The sequence below is a fragment of the Nilaparvata lugens genome, chromosome 1, assembly GCF_014356525.2.
Source record: "Nilaparvata lugens isolate BPH chromosome 1, ASM1435652v1, whole genome shotgun sequence".
NCBI classification, from domain to species: domain Eukaryota; kingdom Metazoa; phylum Arthropoda; class Insecta; order Hemiptera; family Delphacidae; genus Nilaparvata; species Nilaparvata lugens.
This window is the reverse complement of record NC_052504.1, coordinates 43,941,906-43,962,007: the sequence shown is the minus strand read 5'-3', so window position 1 is coordinate 43,962,007 and position 20,102 is coordinate 43,941,906. Positions and strand designations below refer to the sequence as shown.

General features: G+C 33.6%; 1 protein-coding gene across 2 annotated transcripts in view; it reads right to left on the bottom strand.

The window, feature by feature from the left end:
• Positions 1-13,302, bottom strand: part of LOC120352715 (suppressor of tumorigenicity 14 protein homolog) — a 115,987-nt gene extending 102,685 nt beyond the window's left edge. For both annotated transcript variants that reach the window (XM_039434643.1, XM_039434640.1), the window contains exon 1: positions 13,163-13,302. The gene's annotated coding sequence lies outside the window, so the exon portion shown is untranslated. The remainder of the gene's footprint in view (positions 1-13,162) is intronic.
• Positions 13,303-20,102: the final 6,800 nt, after the last annotated feature.

Genomic DNA, 20,102 nt, shown 5'->3' with positions numbered 1-20,102 from the left:
AGCAATAGACTGGCTTCTCCACACATCTGTGTAATCACTTGTCAGCTGATTTGTGATGAATAATTCTATAGTCTGATTTTTACTATAATATTGGCGTATGAAGGAGGCTCTTTTTCCCTTTATATTATCCTTGAAATGCAAAATTTCCAAAAACCTTGTTATACGTCGACGCGCAATTTAAAAAGGAACATACCTGTCAAATTTCATGAAAATCTATTACAGCGTTTCGCCGTAAATGCGCAACATATAAACATATAAACATTCAAACATTTAAACATTAAGAGAAATGCCAAACCGTCGACTTGAATCTTAGACCTCACTTCGCTCGGTCAATTAAGATAGCTTTCTGATTGTGGATTGATGTCTCGCTCCAAGATATCAATGTTCATATCTCCCATGATTATAAGATTCTTTTTGTTATTCACACGTCCAGTTTTCAGCCAATTCTCTATTTGCTCATTGAATTGGTTAATACTTTTTGAAGGTGGCCTGTAGAATACTGCAATCAAATAATCTTTTTTGTTCATTGACAATTCGAATAGGAGTGACTCACTAGGAGGATAATCCTAATCTATCATCTTGATATTCAATTCTTTCTTAAAATATATTATTGTGCCTCCGCCAGCTCTTTCTTCTCTGCAGTAGCTTAAATGATTATTTCGTATATCAGATGACTCTATTTCCTTCTCTTTTAAATGATCTCAATCAGGATAAGTAATTTTATTCTATCTAATGTATTCCCCATCACTGCTTAAAGTGTGTCCCAATGTTTTTCTATGTTTCTTATATTAATCATGATACATATATTCAAATGAGTTTTCCTCTAATATAGTACTTTTAAAATCTTCAATATTATTGTACGTTTTAGTTCGTATTTGTTCTATGTCAAATAACTGATCCATAATTGAATTAGTAGGATGGTGGTAATTGAAAATTTTATAATTTATTGCTTTTATAATTTTTCTGGTAATTTAGGGTGAATTTTGTTTGATTTTGGGTTTTTTGTGCGTGTTGTGAGCTCTGTTTTATCTTTTATTTTTATATTTTTTTCTGTTTGTATGTCTCAAAGAAGGTGAGAGTATAATAATTCATTTTCAAAGTTAATGGAGTGCTCTCATAATTGTCTTATCTGTGTAGGTCTGCCGTATCGTTATTGATAAGGAAGTTTTATCTCTCTTGCGAAGGGAGCACTCATTGCTTTTCTGTTAGTTTAATTCATTCCATCTTTCTGTAAACTACTTTCTTTATCCATACCGTTGTGTGCCTGATATTAAGATATATTGTTATTGATTTGAATACCTAATGTTTTTGTTGCTCATGTTATAATTTCATAGTGAAGTGATCAATTTCTATTGGAATTAAAGTTCATCGGTTTAGTTTATCTCACCAGTCTAACCTGTCAAATATTTTGGTTACCTGCCTGTTCTTTCTCTAATTCATTTTAATTTTGGGTATTCAGTCAGTCTACAAAACAGTGCACACAACTTGATTGGATTTTCATATATATTTTTTCCCTTTTAGTTTAAAGATGACAATAATAAAGAAATTGATCAAGATTCACGATAATACCTGTTATCCTTACCTCTCACACTTCAAATAATGTTCAATGTGGTTATGATATATTGTCTTTTTTTATATGTAAGTACTATATTCATATTGTCTTTTTATTTATCACTACTGATTTTACACTTGATGTTTTGGAATATTGTCCTTTGAATGCACACGTATCTTATTATCGTTTGTCAATTTCTTGATGAATATTCTTCCATTTCTGCTCCATATGTAATGGTATCCTTGTTGTATCGCATCTTGTTCTATCTCCCAGAACAGTTTTTTTGAATTCCCTTGATTGATTTTCCGCCAGGTAGATCCTTTCTCTGTTGTTGATACCTAGGATATCTTCGTCGGTGATTTCCATTTTCCTCTTTTGTAGAATGATGAGCTTTCCATTTTCAGTTTTCATTTTCACTATGATATTTGTGTCCTTCGTTTTATCATTTTTCACTGGTAGCCTTTAGATTGACTCAATGTCATAAGACGATACGTTTGGAATGTTTAGCTTTTTTGTGATAGTATCAAATATATATTGAGATTCTCATTTGGTAATTTCTTGACACCCACAATTTCAATATTCTTCTCTAGCGAATGATTTTCCAAATCAAATATCCTTTTCTCCAGTGATTCTATCGTTTTATCCTTTTCTTCATTTTTTTATCTAATTTATCCACTTTTTCCTTGTACTGCTTCATCTCCTCAGTGATGCCGGTAATAGATGTTATTAAATTTTCAATATTTCTAAGATTTTGGAAAAACTGGTAAAGAAACGTCTTGTGAATTACATGGAAAAAAACAACTTACTATCTAGGAATCAATTTGGTTTTCGTGAGGGGAGGAGTACAGAAGATGCGGTATTAGAATTGTCAATTTTGTCACAGATAAGCTAGAAAATAACAAAAAATGTGCAGCAGTGTTCCTGGACCTAGCAAAAGCTTTTGACACTGTTAATCACAGTTTGCTGCTGAAGAAATTAGAAGCCATGGAATTAGAGGAGTTCCTCTAGCATGGTTTAGATCATACCTCTGTGACCGGCGTCAAAAAGTCAAAGTTGAAGAACATCTCAGTTCAGAGGAAACGATGAAGTTTGGGATTCCCAAGGAACAGTTCTTGGGCCAATTCTGTATTTGGCATATGCAAATGAGCTATGTTCAATTAAGATAAGAGGAAGAGTAATAGCTTTTGCTGATGATACGTGTATACTATTTGAAGGAACACCTGGGAGGAAGTTTTTAATCTGGCACAGGAAGAATTGATCAAAGTCGATAAATGGTTAAGAGAAAATTTGCTTACAGTAAATGCAACAAAAACGAAATTTTTAGCCTTTTCTCTGACAGAACGGACGAGACCACCGGATTCTTCAATAATCCTGCATCACTGTGGAAGCACCAACAACCCGTGTGATTGCCCTTCAATTCAACAAGTCAATGAAATAAAATATTTAGGAACAATAGTGGACAACAAATTCAAATGGGACAAGCACATTAATCTATCAATTACCCGGATCAGGAAGCTTCTCTACAAATTCTATCAACTCCGTAAAATCCTCAACTATGAGACATTAAAAACTGTTTATTTTCTTTAGTGCAATCAATTTAAGATACGTCATAATTATCTGGGGAGCTACGAATTTTACACATGTTGAACCTCTCTATAAACTTCAAAAACGAATACTAAAAATAATAGGCTTCAAGGAGAATCAATTCCCCACGAACATTCTTTTCAAGGACAGTAAAGTACTGAGTGTAAGACAACTCTACATCCAGGCTATCATCACGCGAATGAGGAGAAACAACGAACACATAAGACTGGCAGATCATAACCATCAAACAAGGCAGAGAAACACGTATTCAATAGTACCAAGGATGAACACTACATTTGGGCAAAGAAACTACACATATTTGGGACCAAAAATTTATAATTCAATACCAAGTTACATTAGGGAAGAATTCAATAGACACAGGTTCAAGAAAAGTTTATTTTCCTGGTTGGTTGATATTGGAGTGGAAAATTGTGAAATTTAGTTAGACTGTAAATATTGAAACTATTATTCTTCATTCCACTCTTACTGTTTTTCATTTTTCTAAAAATAACCTTTTTCTAAAAATAACCTTTCTTATTATTATCCTTAATAGAACATTAATATTTATTTACTAATTCCATAATTTTGTTTGTTTGTATTATACATTTTTACTAATTTTATTATAAAAAACTTTAATCCCATATCAGTGAATGAAGTTGTAAATAGTAATTATTACACGCAATAAGCAACTAATTACTTATACCCCAACACATATAATATATAGTGGGGTGTATATTTATTCATTGAAATTATCATTTATTCATTGTTGAAACACCGCTGATTTATGTAGTTATATTACAATACTATATTATCAATATTCTAATGTTGCATTCAATCTTCATTGTAATTAATAAGTTTTCATGATATGTGAAATTTGCTGCATAATTGGCTGTTGTACTGTAATTTATTGTAGATTCGTGTATGAACCAGAATGTATTGTAACTTACTTGAATATAAAAGCAAGGTCAAGACACCCGTGTCCTATTGTGCGGCCATTTTGTGCCTATTTCATGGCGGTACATTTGAAAATCCAATCTAATTCAGTTTGCTCGTAACAAAATCATAATGCAAAATGCATTATGCATTTGAAAAACAATATTCTAGTTCAGATAATACGTGAATTCAGGTTTTCAGTTTTTTAATAATGAAATTTAGATAATAAATTATTCATTTATTTATTATTATTATATTATTATTATCAATGTTCATATCTCCCATGATTATTTCTTTTTGTTAGATTCTTTTGTTATTCACACGTCCAGTTTTCAGCCAATTCTCTATTTGCTCATTGAATTGGTTAATACTTTTTGAAGGTGGCCTGTAGAATACTGCAATCAAATAATATTTTTTGTTCATTGACAATTCAAATAGGAGTGACTTAGCAGGAAAATCTTAATCTATCATCTTGATATTCAATTCTTTCTTAAAATATATTATTGTGCCTCCGCCAGCTCTTTCTTCTCTGCAGTAGCTTAAATGATTATAATTTCGTATATCAGATGACTCTATTTCCTTCTCTTTTAAATGATCTCAATCAGGATAAGTAATTTTATTCTATCTAATGTATTCCCCATCACTGCTTAAAGTGTGCCCCAATGTTTTTCTATGTTTCTTATATTAATCATGATACATATATTCAAATGAGTTTTCCTCCAATATAGTACTTTTAAAATCTTCAATATTATTGTACGTTTTAGTTCGTATTTGTTCTATGTCAAATAACTGATCCATAATTGAATTACTAGGATGGTGGTAATTGAAAATTTCATAATTTATTGCTTTTATAATTTTTCTGGTATGTAGGGTGAATTTTGTTTGATTTTGGGTTTTTTGTGCGTGTTGTGAGCTCTGTTTTATCCTTTATTTTTATATTTTTTCCTGTTTGTATGTCTCAAAGAAGGTGAGAGTATAATAATTCATTTTCAAAGTTAATGGAGTGCTCTCATAATTGTCTTATCTGTGTAGGTCTGCCATATTGTTATTGATAAGGAAGTTTTATCTCTATTGCGAAGGGAACACTTGAATTCACTTGAACGCACTTGAATTCACTTTCTTCAAATGAATTTTTGAAGAATAACTTCCCTGGTTCATTTTTTTTTCACTTGAAACCATACTGCCGACGAAATTTGAAAGCTGCTTCCATCAATACATTGCTTCCTCTGAATAAGAGGTCCTGATCTTTCTGTCAGCGATGTGAAGGACAAAACATTTTCCAGCATCATTCTCACAACATTGAAAGGTGGGCCTGTCTTTTTTGCATTTGTGATTACATTCACCCAGTCATTGCATGTGAAAATTGAGTGACTGGGTGCCTTCTTTGACGCTCTCTCAATGACACTGTGGTCACTGTCCACTTCCATGTGTGTGTGTCCTCTCAAAAGAAACTTGTGATTGATTACTTTCAATGTTTTACTTATATTCAATAGACACATGTACATCAACACCATCATCAAGTTTCTATTCTGCCCGGGACAACTATCTGTCCACACAATCAAATTTTCTAAATCCGGGTCATCTTTCAACCCTGCCTCAATTGCCCATGTGTAGAAGCATGAGGCTATCTCGTTGCCACCGCGACCTGCCGTCGATTCATCCCATAGCATACAGTAGGTTTTATTAGAGCTATGAATTGTATAATTTAGAGTCCAAGTTTTCTCAAATAGAAGCTTTGGGAATTTAATAGGTTTGGAGTAGGTAGACATTTTTGGAGGTCTGCCATGACCACTTTCACAGTTGTTTTATCTTTTTCTTCAAGTTTGTCTTCTTTTTTAGTTTATATTGTGACTCAGCGTCTTTTTGATGTTCATTTAGTTCATCCTTTATTCTTCTACTCTCCTCATCCGTCTTTGCACTCTTCAGCTTACAAGCATAGAGGTCACATGTGTCACATGTATCATTGTTGGGTAATTTGAAGGAAATGTTAAAATCTTCGTTGAAAACTTCCTGAAAATCCATTCTTTGCCTTCTTTTGCTCCATTGGTTTTGCACTCTTCTAAGTAATTTTTGTACATAATAGAAATGTTCAAGTGATGACCAAGATAAAGACGGTTTGTTTTTTCTCTACTGTAGTGACTCTCATATTTTGGATACTTATTGATATGTTGTTTAATGCCTTCAATTATGTCTTCTGAAATTTTAGTTGAAGGCTTGTGCTTTCCCCTTTTTTCCTCTGCTATGAGGCCCACATCAGAAATTTTTTCCAAGGAATTTCGTAAAAATGTCTCTGAAATGCATAGGGTTGATAGGAAAAATGCTTTACAAACTTTGATTTTATTCCCTTTGGTTTTCTGGTTTCTTATAGATTATAATTGAAGACAATCCTCAATATTCACAAATAATAGATATCTCTGGCAAAGTATTTCAATAATAGATTGAATAAATTTCATTAATAAATAAAACAAACCTAAGACATTGATCACCAGAGTGCGCTGAGCATGATCTGTCTCCCAGCTGTTTTACCCAGTCTATTAAACTTTCTTTTCGATAGCTAAGATACGCTGATACGGAAGCACTTAGATACACTAGCGCTGGGAGTGGGACTTACGTGAAATAGCCTCATAATCTGTTTAGAGCCAAAGAATAGTATCTGGAATTACTATTCTTGGCATTGGAATTTTTAGAGCTAGACAGTAGTAAGGTGGACTTACTACTGTTTGGTTTTGGGAGAATATTGGAGTTACTACTGTCTAATCCTTGTTATCTTGAAAACGAAGTAATTCTGGAGTTAATGCTTTTTGGCACTGAAAGAGGGAACCTAAATAAGTCGTTTTATACAAAAACCTGAAAATGCCATTTTTGGAGTTAAGGTCCTCTGGTTCTGAGGTCCAGATATATGAATCCAGTTTGTAAGCTGAATATTAGGCTGATGAGTTTGAGTGTAGGCGGAGCAAGGGGCGAAGGGTGATGAGGGGTGGAAAATCGTGGTGCTAGTATATATGCAGGCAGTCATGTCTTGCAAAGTTAGTTGCGTTGGGTCTCTCTTAGTCTCTTGGATTTTGGACAGTGTTCAGTGTAGGAGTGAGTTTTGGTTTCAGACTTCAATTATCCTATAGGGAATTGACTGAGCCAGTTAAAGATTGTATCTAGAATTTTCAATTTTCCTCATTTCAAATCCACACCACCCCACCCTAAAAAGCCCAAATAACTATATCAAATTACATAGCATCAAAGTAAACAGCAAATTTAATTATTAAGCTTTTCTAAATACAAATCTGTAGATACAGTTTTAATTAACTTCTTGAAGCTTACAGTTGAAATTTTCTTCTAAGCACAAATAATAGTTTATTAGAGCAAGGCTCCCCTGATCATATTCATTCTTTAAAATTTATCAATTCTCTTATTTTTGACTATAATCGTATTTCTAACTAGAGGTGTTCAATATTTTGATTTTATTACTTATTTTTCAAGTAACCTGATAAAAGTAATAAGAACTGTTTGTTAATTTTGTTGTATAAAATTAAACTTGAACTGTAGTATTTTCAAAAACTCAATAATCTTGTATATTTTAAATCATTACTATACTTAAATCAATTTTATAAATTCTCTTAAATTTAAAGTTTACTAATAAATTCATAATCAACCTTTGTTTTGCCTTTCACTTTATACATTTCCTTACACACGACCCTGATCTATCTCTCTTTATCTTTTTCTTCTATACTATTATTAGTTCAGTGAGTGAAATATAAGTATCCACACAGTGAGTGAAATTATAGTAAAGTAATTATTTTATCAATTCATAGTAATTGATTGGCGCCGGGCAAAATACCGTATAGAGTGAGGGAGTTCGAAACCCACTCTAAACAAAGACCGACAGTGGGAAAGAGTTCACAATAATAAAGAAATTGATCAAGGTTTACCTGTTATCCTTACCTCTCACACTTCAAGTGTTCAATGTGGATATGATATATTGTCTTTGTTTTATATGTAAGTACTATATTCATATTGTCTTTTTATTTATCACTACTGACTTTACACTTGATGTTTCGGAATATTGTCCTTTGAATGCACACGTATCTTATTATCGTTTGTCAATTTCTTGATGAATATTCTTCCATTTCTGCTCCATATGTACTGGTATCCTTGTTGTATCGCATCTTGTTTCATCTCCCAGAACAGTTTTTTGAATTCCCTTGATTGATTTTCCGCCAGGTAGATCCTTTCTCTGTTGTTGATACCTAGGATATCTTCGTCGGTGATTTCCATTTTCCTCTTTTGTAGAATGATGAGCTTTCCATTTTTAGTTCTCATTTTCACTATGATGTTTGTGTCCTTCGTTTTATCATTTTTCACTGGTAGCCTTTAGATTGACTCAATGTCATAAGACGATACATTTGAAATGTTTAGCTTTTTTGTGATAGTATCAAATATATATTGAGATTCTCATTTGGTAATTTCTTGACTCCCACAATTTCAATATTCTTCTCTAGCGAATGATTTTCCAAATCAAATATCCTTTTCTCCAGGGATTCTATCGTTTTATCCTTTTCTTCATTTATTTTACCTAATTTATCCACGTTTTCCTTGTACTGCTTCATCTCCTCAGTGATGCCGGTAATGGATGTTATTAAATTTTCAATTTTTTTTTTTTTTTTTGTTAATTTCTGGCATCAACTCTAGTCGATTGTTGATTCGATTGAGAATGCTTTGGAAATCCGTGTTTTCATTTAATGAAGAGGTAGAATCACTCCTTGCTTTCATCTCTATTCTACATGCTGGACACCGCCAATCAGCTTTCTTTTGACTTGACATATTCCTATGTGTTGATTCCCTCAGTCCCGAGCATTCAAAATGCATTTGTTGGTTGCATCCATTACAGTTCACTGAATCGCCGTCGGATGGTAGTACTGTTCTTCTTCGCATCTCGTATATTTTTTCATGGTTGAATTTTTTATTATTTTCCTTGCTCACAACGACTCACGTAAACCCACCTAATGATTTTAGCAGTTCATGAAGGTAGTTTTTTCTTGTTTGAAAGTTCCGATCCTTCCTATTTCTAGGTTATGATGTGTCTGTTATTTTGATTTCGTCGTTATGTCAAACTGATCACAGTTTCAGTCCAATTTTTTGTTCATTACTACACTTTTTAACACCATAGAAAATGTTTCATATATCACTTTACACTCACTTACTACTTTTATTTCGAAAATAACGCGAAATTTTAGAGCTAAGTTGAAGAGACTGCTAGTTTCATCCAATGCCACCTGAACAATAATAATAATTATTATTATATTATTGAATGACTATTTCCTTCACAGACTGAAATTTCAAACGTAATCAATATATCAATCTTTCAACAACCTCAAAGCTTTAAAACTCCTTACCAACTCTCCAAAATATTTCATGGTTTACTTGTTTGATTGTACCCAAAATCAATCTCATTGTTCATGATGAAGGATTCTGATGAACATCATTGAACAGAAAAGGTTGAATTTGATGACTGAACAATGCTCTTACAACAATGCAGTGCCAGAACTAATAATAGGGCTTTCTCACTCTATGATAGCCTTCATGATTTGGCGTCAGAGTTGATGTGAATTTCGGGCTGAATTCGACTTCGAATTAAAATAATGCATGAGTCGAGATCTTCTCTACATACTTATATTTTCCAAAGGCGGAGATCTATTGAGGAGCCAATAACATGAGCCAGAGAAAGTTTGTTTGGAAAACAAAGTTCCACTCTTTCAAGTTTGTGATGGAGCCAAAAAAATTCCTGGAAGCTCAAATGAATTGCAGAACTTTAGTGTTGTTCCAAGTGCCAATAATTGGTTGATGATTCCTAGGCCATAGATAAGTCATTGCATGAGAATGATAATTATTATTACATTGAACTGATGATAAATTCAGTTAAGTTGAAGAAAGGAATATAAAGTTCAAATTGGCATTTTGTATGATTTCAATCAACTATGTGAATAACAGATTCAAGAGTTCCGATTTAAAAGTATGGATAGAGGCGTCAATATAATTTTGATAGCACTGTAGAAATCACATCTGTCACAAAAGTTATCCTCGAATATTATTGAACATCAACTGAAACTTTTTAACAATGTTGAGCTAGAAAGCGACTACTTAGAAAATAGACATGATATTAATGTTGATAATATTAATAATATGTATTCAAGCTGTTTACTGGGAACGTGAATACTGTACAATATAGATGAACAACTCTCCATCAATTATATCAATGAGACGAGAGAAGTATTCAATGTTAGAAGAATAATTATTTGGCAAAACAATTGCTTGAAAAACAAAATTACAAGTGAAGTAGAAATAATTGAATTTGAAATAATTACAATTTCAAAAATCACTGTATCATTTATTATATTTCCTTGCATTATAACTTTGTGAAATATGAAATATGAGAGAGATAGATATACAATATGAGTGTGATGTGCATGAGTAGGAAGCAGTAAAGCTAGAGCAGACACACATGTCTTGCATGTCTTCACTTGAAAAAATCTCTCCAAGGACTGTCTAGTAAAGAAATGTGAAAGGGCACAAGAGTTGAAGAAGAAAAAGCGAGTTATGGGATCGATAGTGATGGCTGGAGATGCGGCCTCTAATGGCTGTGGGTGGGTCACGTAGCCTCCACCAATGACAAGAGATCGTTGAATCTGGTCCGGGAATGGAGTTGAAGACCAGAGGCAGGCCAAGTTGGAACGAAGCAACAGCATCGCACCCAAATTGAATCAACTATGACCCACACGAGAGACCATCTCATTAATTGCTAAATCTAATAATGGTAATGATGATGTATACGATGCATTCGTGCAACAGGCTCGTACAGTGTGAATGCCATCCGGGAATATTGGATTGGAGGACGATCATCGGTAAGTAATATGCTATACTGATTTTCAGCCCTGAAAGGGTTATGGCTGTGATGAATTATTATAATTCAGCCATCAACATTCGAACCATTTGGTTGGCCCATTATTGTTCTGATTTAGCAATCATCATTAGAACCAACCCTATTTATTTATCTTGGAGCATGGATAATTTATACATTTTGTATTCTCTGATACCATGATGCTATGATGAATCTTCAGTTTATTCAATTTTATAATGGCGCTGGCTATTATGACATTTCAAAGAACTATCATGGAAATTCAATACACAGTATTTCTGGCTTTAAAGAAAAGGAGATCTATCAAATTTTTTGTATCATGGAAAGCACTTTTTAATTAAGTTGGCGCCCACTATCTCCCATATCAAAAATGTTGTGCTTCATTGATATCCTAGGATATATTGAGTTGATTAATATCCGGTTTCACCAAGCTCTGTCAAGAAAGAACAGGATCAAACCTCGAATTTTCGATAGAAGCTAGCACCGAAGGAATCATATTTATCGATTTATCTTATGGCACACAACACATAAGTTTCCAAAGAAAGAAATATATCGTACATGAGAAACATACATAAAAAGAATAGAACATCTCAGTCATTTATAACATCTTATTCATTCCATGTCATTTTTTATCTCTCAACACTAAATGGACTAGCAAATTCTAGCGGTCAGACAAACTCATGTTCTCCTGACCAAACACAACACATCTCAAATTGGAACACTCAATTGCATTTTAAACCAAAGAGTTCTCATGAGGACTAACATACAAAAAATCTTGGGCCTTAACACTTCAACTAGTAAGCACAGGCTGTGGGTATAAAAGCACCCGGAAAAACGTAGGAGTTGAAGGGTTAAGTCCAAATTTGCCATTTGAATATAGAAATCGTATTCTCAGTGCATTCATTATGAATCGTAGACCATTCAATATTTAATTTAATATAATATTTTAATATTTAATTTCATATTTTCTAATCTTTCCTAATGTTCATCTTCATACATCTTATACTCATTTATTCAATGGAAGCACGTATTTTCATCTCTTTGTAATGATTGAATAGATCCCAAATGTACTAAAGGACATTGTCAAAACTTCAAATTCATCGTTTGGAAATCACACAATCATAATAAATTCCAAACTATTCTATTCCTTTTCCAACCCTGCATTACTCGCGCGGGATAAATAATATGATTATCCACATAATTTTTTCTGTGTACTGCTTCTACCGTTGACATAAGACTTGGATGTCTCAGTAGCTTCCTGTTTCTGTGGATATATTATGACAAACATGCATTTACAACACTCTACTGCCAATTGGAGATTTTCCTGATAATCATTTTCCATGAAACTTTATATTTCTGAACAATATGAAATTATTAAAAAAACACACAATAAGTTCTGCTTAGTTTTATTCATACAAGTTTCTCGTTAAAGTACGTACATTTATAATTGTGATATTCCACAATGTAATATTGTAATACATTCATCCTGGATTAGAATAATTAAATTCCTTGAATCGAATGGGATCATAAATTGACCCTGCGCGAGTAATAATGAAACTAAATTCCCGCCAGTAATGTAGGGTTAAACCATAGAGAAAGGATAAGCGATTGCTATTTGTTTGTCTCTGGTTAAACTAAACAAGCAATCTTATCAAGATCTATTATGAGTAAAGGAAGAAATTGTTTATAATATATTGTTCCATCCCCTTATATTATTCTTCTCTCAATTCTACCTGCAGTTTCTGAAGCTATTCAACTAAAACCCAATTCTTAATTTTCAGATCCAGATAGCTAAAATATTATTCAATGGCGGTTGAAAGAAATGGAAGCTTACACTGTTTGAATTTAAAATTGAAGCTTACTCTTAGCCAATGCATAAATTGAGAAATCACAGAAGAATCCTTTGTATAGCAGCAGTTAAGAAGAACCAATGTTTCTACATATTATGAATTTTAAAATGGAGAAGAGCTTTCAATACGAGAGGTTTTTACTTTTTAAGTCATATTCCAAGCATTAATATTAGTGTTGGAAAGATAGTTTTTTTTCAAATACTTCTTACGTTAGAGACTTTTAGAAAATAATCGATCAATCATGTAAAAAAAGTGAATCGGAATTTTCTGTTTTTCCATTCCAAATTCTCTGGGACCAATATGTAGGAAGCGCCGAAGTATCACTAATCAACTTACCTGTGAACCGGGGAAAAGGGAATCGGGGATTCAAATGCGATTAGCAACTCGCGCGTGATAATTTGGTAGCACTGGCACGGAGGATAGTTTTGGTGTTGACCGTAGCGCCGCTCGAGGAGGACTACTGACTACTGATGGAAAAGCCAACGCCAGCTATCGAGTATCACCCCCACCCCTTCCGAAAACAAGGGGGAAGGTGCGCCCTCACAGGGCCCCCACCTCGGGGACCGTCACGTCCACCTTTATTCAAAACACTCGAACCCCTGACACCTATCGCACACGTCGTACATCTCTCGCTCGCGGGTCTTATCGGTGAAAAATATCGCCACGTCAACGCGACGGGACTGCAAGACCTATCTAACCGCTCTTGACAACCGCTCCAAAAATATACCCTAATTACATTTTGTTCGCAGATCGATAGGTACGTCAGCCTCCGTCAGTCGATGCTCACTTAATAAGCGAGCTGGTATTCTTCAAAAGCTAGGCGAAAACCGATAGCTATAACAAACAGTGTTTTGCTGCTCCTTTAGCAAACTTCCCCTCCCCTCCCCACAGCTATCCATTATTGCACAGCTTTAATCAGTCCATGTTTGATGAAATTACTATGCTCACCTCCCCACTCGATATGGGTATGGAGTTTATGTTTGTAATTAATTATGTATTCAATAAAATTAAATACTTCTCAATACGCTTCTAAATCATTAATATTCCCAACTCAAATAAATATATAACCATCATTACGTCTGGACTAATGTACTGATTGACTTGAAATTTCGCATTTTGATTTTTGATTCACCGAGGATAGTTATAGGTATATTTGTAATTCTTCAAGATTTCAGTAGGCCAAGTTTTCAGTCTATCAAGTTTTCAATTAGACCCTTGCAGAGCACAGGTTACCTGCTAGTCGATTATACAGAAACATGATGTAAGCGATTCATTAATTTTATCACTCACTAACTCCAAAAGGAGCTTCACAATCATAATATGACCCTCAGTTCTACCAAAGCAGTTGAAAAAGTGATAGTTTCAAAATATTCAGGTTTCATAACAATTAAATCGGCTTTGGAGCTTTAGGACTTTTTTCTGAAAGCAATAATTGCCAAAGCATTGGCATAGATTTCGAAAGGGTGGCAACTGTATATCTTTTCAAGGTTTGGTTATCAAATTGATCGAAAATGAAAACTGACAACCTATGAGCGCGGATATATGAAATGCAGGCATCTTTCATTGCCATTCGAAATTTCTTATATTTTATGATTCATTTTGTATTTTCTCATTATTATTAATGCATCTTTCCCTATTTATAGACATCTTGAAATATAACGTAAATCAGTCAAAATATGTGAAAAATTGAGAAAATATTGGATTTATCATAAATTTGAAGAACTTTGTCAGTGAAGAAGAATTTTTTTAGTGAACAAATATCAGAAATCTCATCACTAATAACATCAAAGTGACAGAATGTTCAAGAAGTGTTCTTCATATGAAGAAGAATCTTCATAGACAACACAATAATCAATATTTAATTCTTAAACTAATCAATTGAGACGGTGTCTATTTACTCTCGTTAATCACTCTCATTAAACTCAATCTTTATGAAGGTTATGATATATGATGAAGATCTTCATTCCGATGACAAAAAACAATAATTGTACTTCAATTTATCCGCATAATACATTGTATTTTGGTTCAATGTAAGTCTCTGATAACATTTTTGTCCATTTGGAATTATCTCAGTAATCATTATTGAGTTCTATTTTTCGACGTGATCCATTACTAAAATGAAAAGAGCTTAGAAAGAATTAGGAACAGAAGCAAACGTACTCAATTAAGGAGCAAGCATTCAGTGGTGGAATTGGATAGGTTTAATACTCACTCGTTCCAGAAATGTCAAGATCCCTACCACTTCACTTGGTGAGAAATAACCATTGTGAGAGTATTTTTTCCATTAGGTTAGTACCGTACTACACTCCATTCTAATGGACTTCATTGATAGCGCTTTCTAGCAAATGAGTTTTCAAAACTCCATTTCTGAATCGTATCGAATAATTTCACAGCTCATCTCATGCTATACTATTCCATTCGAACAAATTTTTCAATACAATTAACTTTTATTAGTACAAGAGATATCCACTGTATAAAGAACAATATTATTTTAGAACACTCCCCCAATTTGAATGTAAACTGCATGGGAACTACATGAAAGTTTAATTCCATCAGAGTTGAGTTATAAATATTATTAACGTCTTAATATCAATACTATTATTATTATTATTGATTATATTATTTATTATATGAAAAATACTCCTTGAGAAATTAAATATAATGGGAGTATGTGGGATAGATTTAGAAATATTCAAGAGTTATTTTAGTAACAGGGATACAATTGTTCAAATTGGGAATTACTCTAAAATCGCAATCTTTTGGGGTCATTCGAAGCTCACCACTATCACCTTTGCTCTTCAATCTGTATATCAGTGACCTGAAAAACTGTGATTTACAAAAAACTGTCATATTTACAGATGGAATAATATGAATTTAATAATAAGAATCATAGTTCTTTATTGAAAGCATTTATTGTGAAGTATTGCCTGATTTTGAACGAAGTTTGCAATGATCGTTGTGTCTGTGATTGCCGAAGAATATTTGTGGGCGAGTGACATGACAAAGCAGTGTTTAAGCGGCGGCGGCGAACAATATGGAGATGGAGCATTTTGAAGAATGGGCTAGGGAAGCAATTTGCCGGAGCGCCACTCTTGAACGACCATTGTTTCAACGATTACGGCTTTGACACAGCACCGCTGCTGCTGCTGTGACTTTGTTACGCTACTGGTGACTTATACGAGTCTCAACTTACGCTTCCAACTATTGGCAAGTTTATGGGCTTTCATTTGGGCACGAACTTGGCGCCTACTATTAATCGCGCAAGCAGAAAACTGACTTTCTTCGGCGGAGAAACTTGCGTCGACCTACTAGCAAAAACTAAGCGGTTGAATGGAATGGCACTAACTCTCAAATACTATTCGTTTTTTGTGTTCAATGAGGATTATTGATGAGGCAACCTATTTCACTACGTACTGTTACCGAATTCTCACACGGCTAATCTTCAGTATTATAATTTCTTCGTGAAACAAAAAAAAGTATGTTAAATTTTTTGTAGATTACGAACATTAATTGAATCCATGTGACTGATCACAATTTATGTTGTAGTCAGAAAATGTAGTCCGAAAATGTTGTAGTCAAAATATTTTAATTCTAGGCATTTATCAATTCTTTATTATCATGTTTTATTCAATTATTTCCCCCTCTACTATCTGAAAGTTTTCTATCAAACTGAATTCAATTTATATATAACTAGCAGAAACCCGTGCTCCGCAAGGATCTATTTTAAAAGTTGACTAACTGAAAACTTGACGTAATGAGATTTTGAAGAATAAAAAATAGGCCTATAACCATCCTTGGAATCTATATGCAAAATTTCAAGTTAATTAGTCGAGTAGTTCAAACGTGATGATGCGTCAAACATAATTTTTCTATCCCGAACGTGTATAAGCCAACTCTTTCATTATTTTATTATAGATACGGTATAGTTAACGACTGCAAGAGATATGACTGTGGAACAGAATAGTGGTGAAACTATGATAGCGCCAGAAGTTTCTCAAACACAATAGTAGGTACTACATGAACTTTTTGAAAGTGATTTGAAAACAAAAATGTTAAAACAACAGAACTGAAAGTTGTCAACCTTATTTAGAGAGGCTTTTGTTCAAGCCGAATGTAAATCTATATACAGTATATAAAAATGAATGTCTGTTTGTGTGTTTGTTTGTTTGTTCCCTATAGACTTGAAAACTACTTGACATAACGGCATCAATCATTGGGAATATGTTGTGTGAATATTGGGGATAGCTTCTGAAGAGAAATTTCAAAAGGGAAGCTAATAATGATTATTTATTAATCCATTTTACAGACCTATATTTTCAAAATTATCGGCCGAGCGGCTACCGGAGAACGGGAAGATGATCATGATTCAAGATCATATTGTGATAATATGATTTATCATCTAAAGTTACCAGCTGTAATAAACACGTCACCCTGTGATAAATTGTGTATCCTATGGTAATATTGTGTTTTTAGGTTATTTCTGGCTACGGGCAAAAACGATATCGGTTAAGTTATAATGTGCTATGTGATATCGGCTTCAAAGTTATAATATGTTTTGAAAATAATAAGGTATGGTAGCCTACAAAACTAATTTATTGTCATGCTGCAATGAGTTCACTCACATCATAACCAAGAATAATATTACAGTTACAACTTGAAATATTTATGTGTATAAATTTCAACTTACACATGAAAAGATATTCCACTTTTTTCCTAAAAATTTCAGTGCAATTATATGCTGCGCAGGAGATTACCATTCTCATAAATAATAATTACATAAATAAATAACAATCTGCCATGGGAAACAACCTATGTTAACAACAATGCATTGTTCAACAACAATGTAAGTTAAACACCACAAATACTTACAAAACAAACTCAAAAAAGTTTTCTATAATTTCTATACGATGTGTGACGTCACTGTTGTGACGTCAAGATGGGTGGATTTGGCAGTAGATGTTGGCTTCATCGACTTTCAGTATGAATATACAATGGGCCATGTCTATTCTATAACTGGTCTATGGATTAAACCATATGATAGAATATCTCATTTCAATCAATAAATCTCAGTTCCATATGGCGTTCACCTTACAAAGCTTTTGTTCATAAGCTTACTTGATAAGATCCTTTTTCATCCTTAGAAACCCTTAGAGACAAAATATCTCAAAATCCGTTCTTAGTGCGCGTCTAGCATGTTTGAAGAATATTTGTGCAAACTTTTAAGTCTGTAGGACAATTAGTTTGAGCTGTAGTGTGATTTTACATCAAAATTTTCGGAAAATGCCCTCTCCTGGACCCCCCTGTGCTCCTGATCGAAATTTTTCTGCATAGATCTATTTTTTTTGTAGCTGAACAAAAAAGTTCCTCATGACTTTGCTGTGCATTGAGCGGTTAAAAAGTACAAAATTTTGGGGGGGCCCATCTCCCTCAAGGCGGCCAATTTCTGAAAATCCTTTCTTAGTGGATGTTTTCAGGCTACCATAAACAATTGTGCAAAATTTCGAGTTTTTAGGCTCAGTAGTTTTGGCTGTGGTGTGATTTCAGTCTGTCGGGGCTTAGCCTTTTATAGATATAGAAATGTTATCCTGCACTGAAATACATTTATTTTTCCACCCTTAACTATTGAAAGTTATCTCTCAAACTGAACCCAATTTATATAATGTTATCCTGCACTAATCTCAAATTCTTGAAAATTATATCAAAATGAATATTTGTTTAACGAATTATATTTTGTTTACGTTTATGTTTATACTATGAACTAAGTAGCCTAATATTAAGACTTCAGACGGGTTTTTTTGCACAATCCCCGAGAAATAAGGAAAAATTTTTGCGCAAATCCCCCTCCCCCTCCCCCGACCCCCTCTGCGCATGCGCAAACTCCCCCTCTCCCTCTCCTTCTCCCTCTCCCTCTCCCTCTCCCTCTCCTTCTCCCTCTCCCCCCCCTCCTCCTCTCCTTTCTCCCTGAGGGCGCCCCAATTTTATTTCGACTATGTATCACTCACGTGCTGAATTTTTATAAGTTGCTGGCGGCGATCCGAAATCCTGGTAGTCCTGGATTGTTGGTGGCCGAAGTCGTCTCCTCCAAAGGATTAATAAATATTTATATGACTTTCGCTTCAATGAAGCATCACAAAGTCTTATAGAAAATTAATAATTAGATTTAAACTTTAAGTCTTAAAAAGGTACAATACAATAAAGAGTCTTGTGCTCTACAAATTTGGTGACATTTCCTGTAGTGTCTGGCAGGCAAGTGGGTGGGTTCTACTTTTCTTTTCACAATTTTCATTTCCAACTTGCAAATTTACATAAATTTAAATAATTTGTACTATGCCATTTAAAGGTTCAAATAGTTCGTGCCAATTTATTAAATTATTACTTGTATCTTAGGTCTAATATTTTATACTTTCTCGGGCCATATCCAATACATAAACTGAATAGTAAAAATTTACAAAATCTTATCATTTATAGAAATATTTATAAATACATTTGAATCGGCTCACTATTGCCGCCCATCGATTACTACAATTTGATTGGTTCATGCAAATTTACTACAGTATACATGCGCCTATGAACCTCCTACTTCCTTAATACACTAATTTATTTTTATTTTGTGGTTTAAGTACATTTATTACATGCAGTATATTTTTATAATGTTTATAAGTTGTTTCTCCCTCTACTACAATTAGCCATGTGCTTTTTTAATTCCTCTAGTTGCATACCATTTAGTTACAATAAATTTCTGCCAAGGTGTCTGGCTAGATTTTACGTTATGTGACTTGATCGATCATTATGTCGCCGATCAGTGGGTATTTTAAGCCTAACCTCAAATTTTCAATACTTTAAATATAATATTATATAAGTAGCAAATAACTTTCTATTTCTATTCGGCTGTTCTAACTTCAGCCGTGATACCTGGTATTATCTAATCTTCTAATACGTTATCGCATTTGGCGATGCTAGACTATTATTCTACTTCAGACCTATAAAATTCTTTCAAATAGGGATTTTGTTTACCCATCAGATTTTAATACGTTACACATGTTTTGTGAACTATTTATATGAATTTGGCGAAAAATTTGATTTGATGTTTCAAAAGGTGGGTCTATCTGTTCCTAGGACACTGTTGTGGAGTGTAGTTAGTCTCGAAGCAAAAATGTATTAGATAATAAATGAAATAATCCGCAAAATCTTCTTCACTCGTTTCACAAAGCTCGTTATAGGCTAATTGTAAATAGTTTAGCACCGTTAAAATCATTTACCTTTGAAGAATTTAATA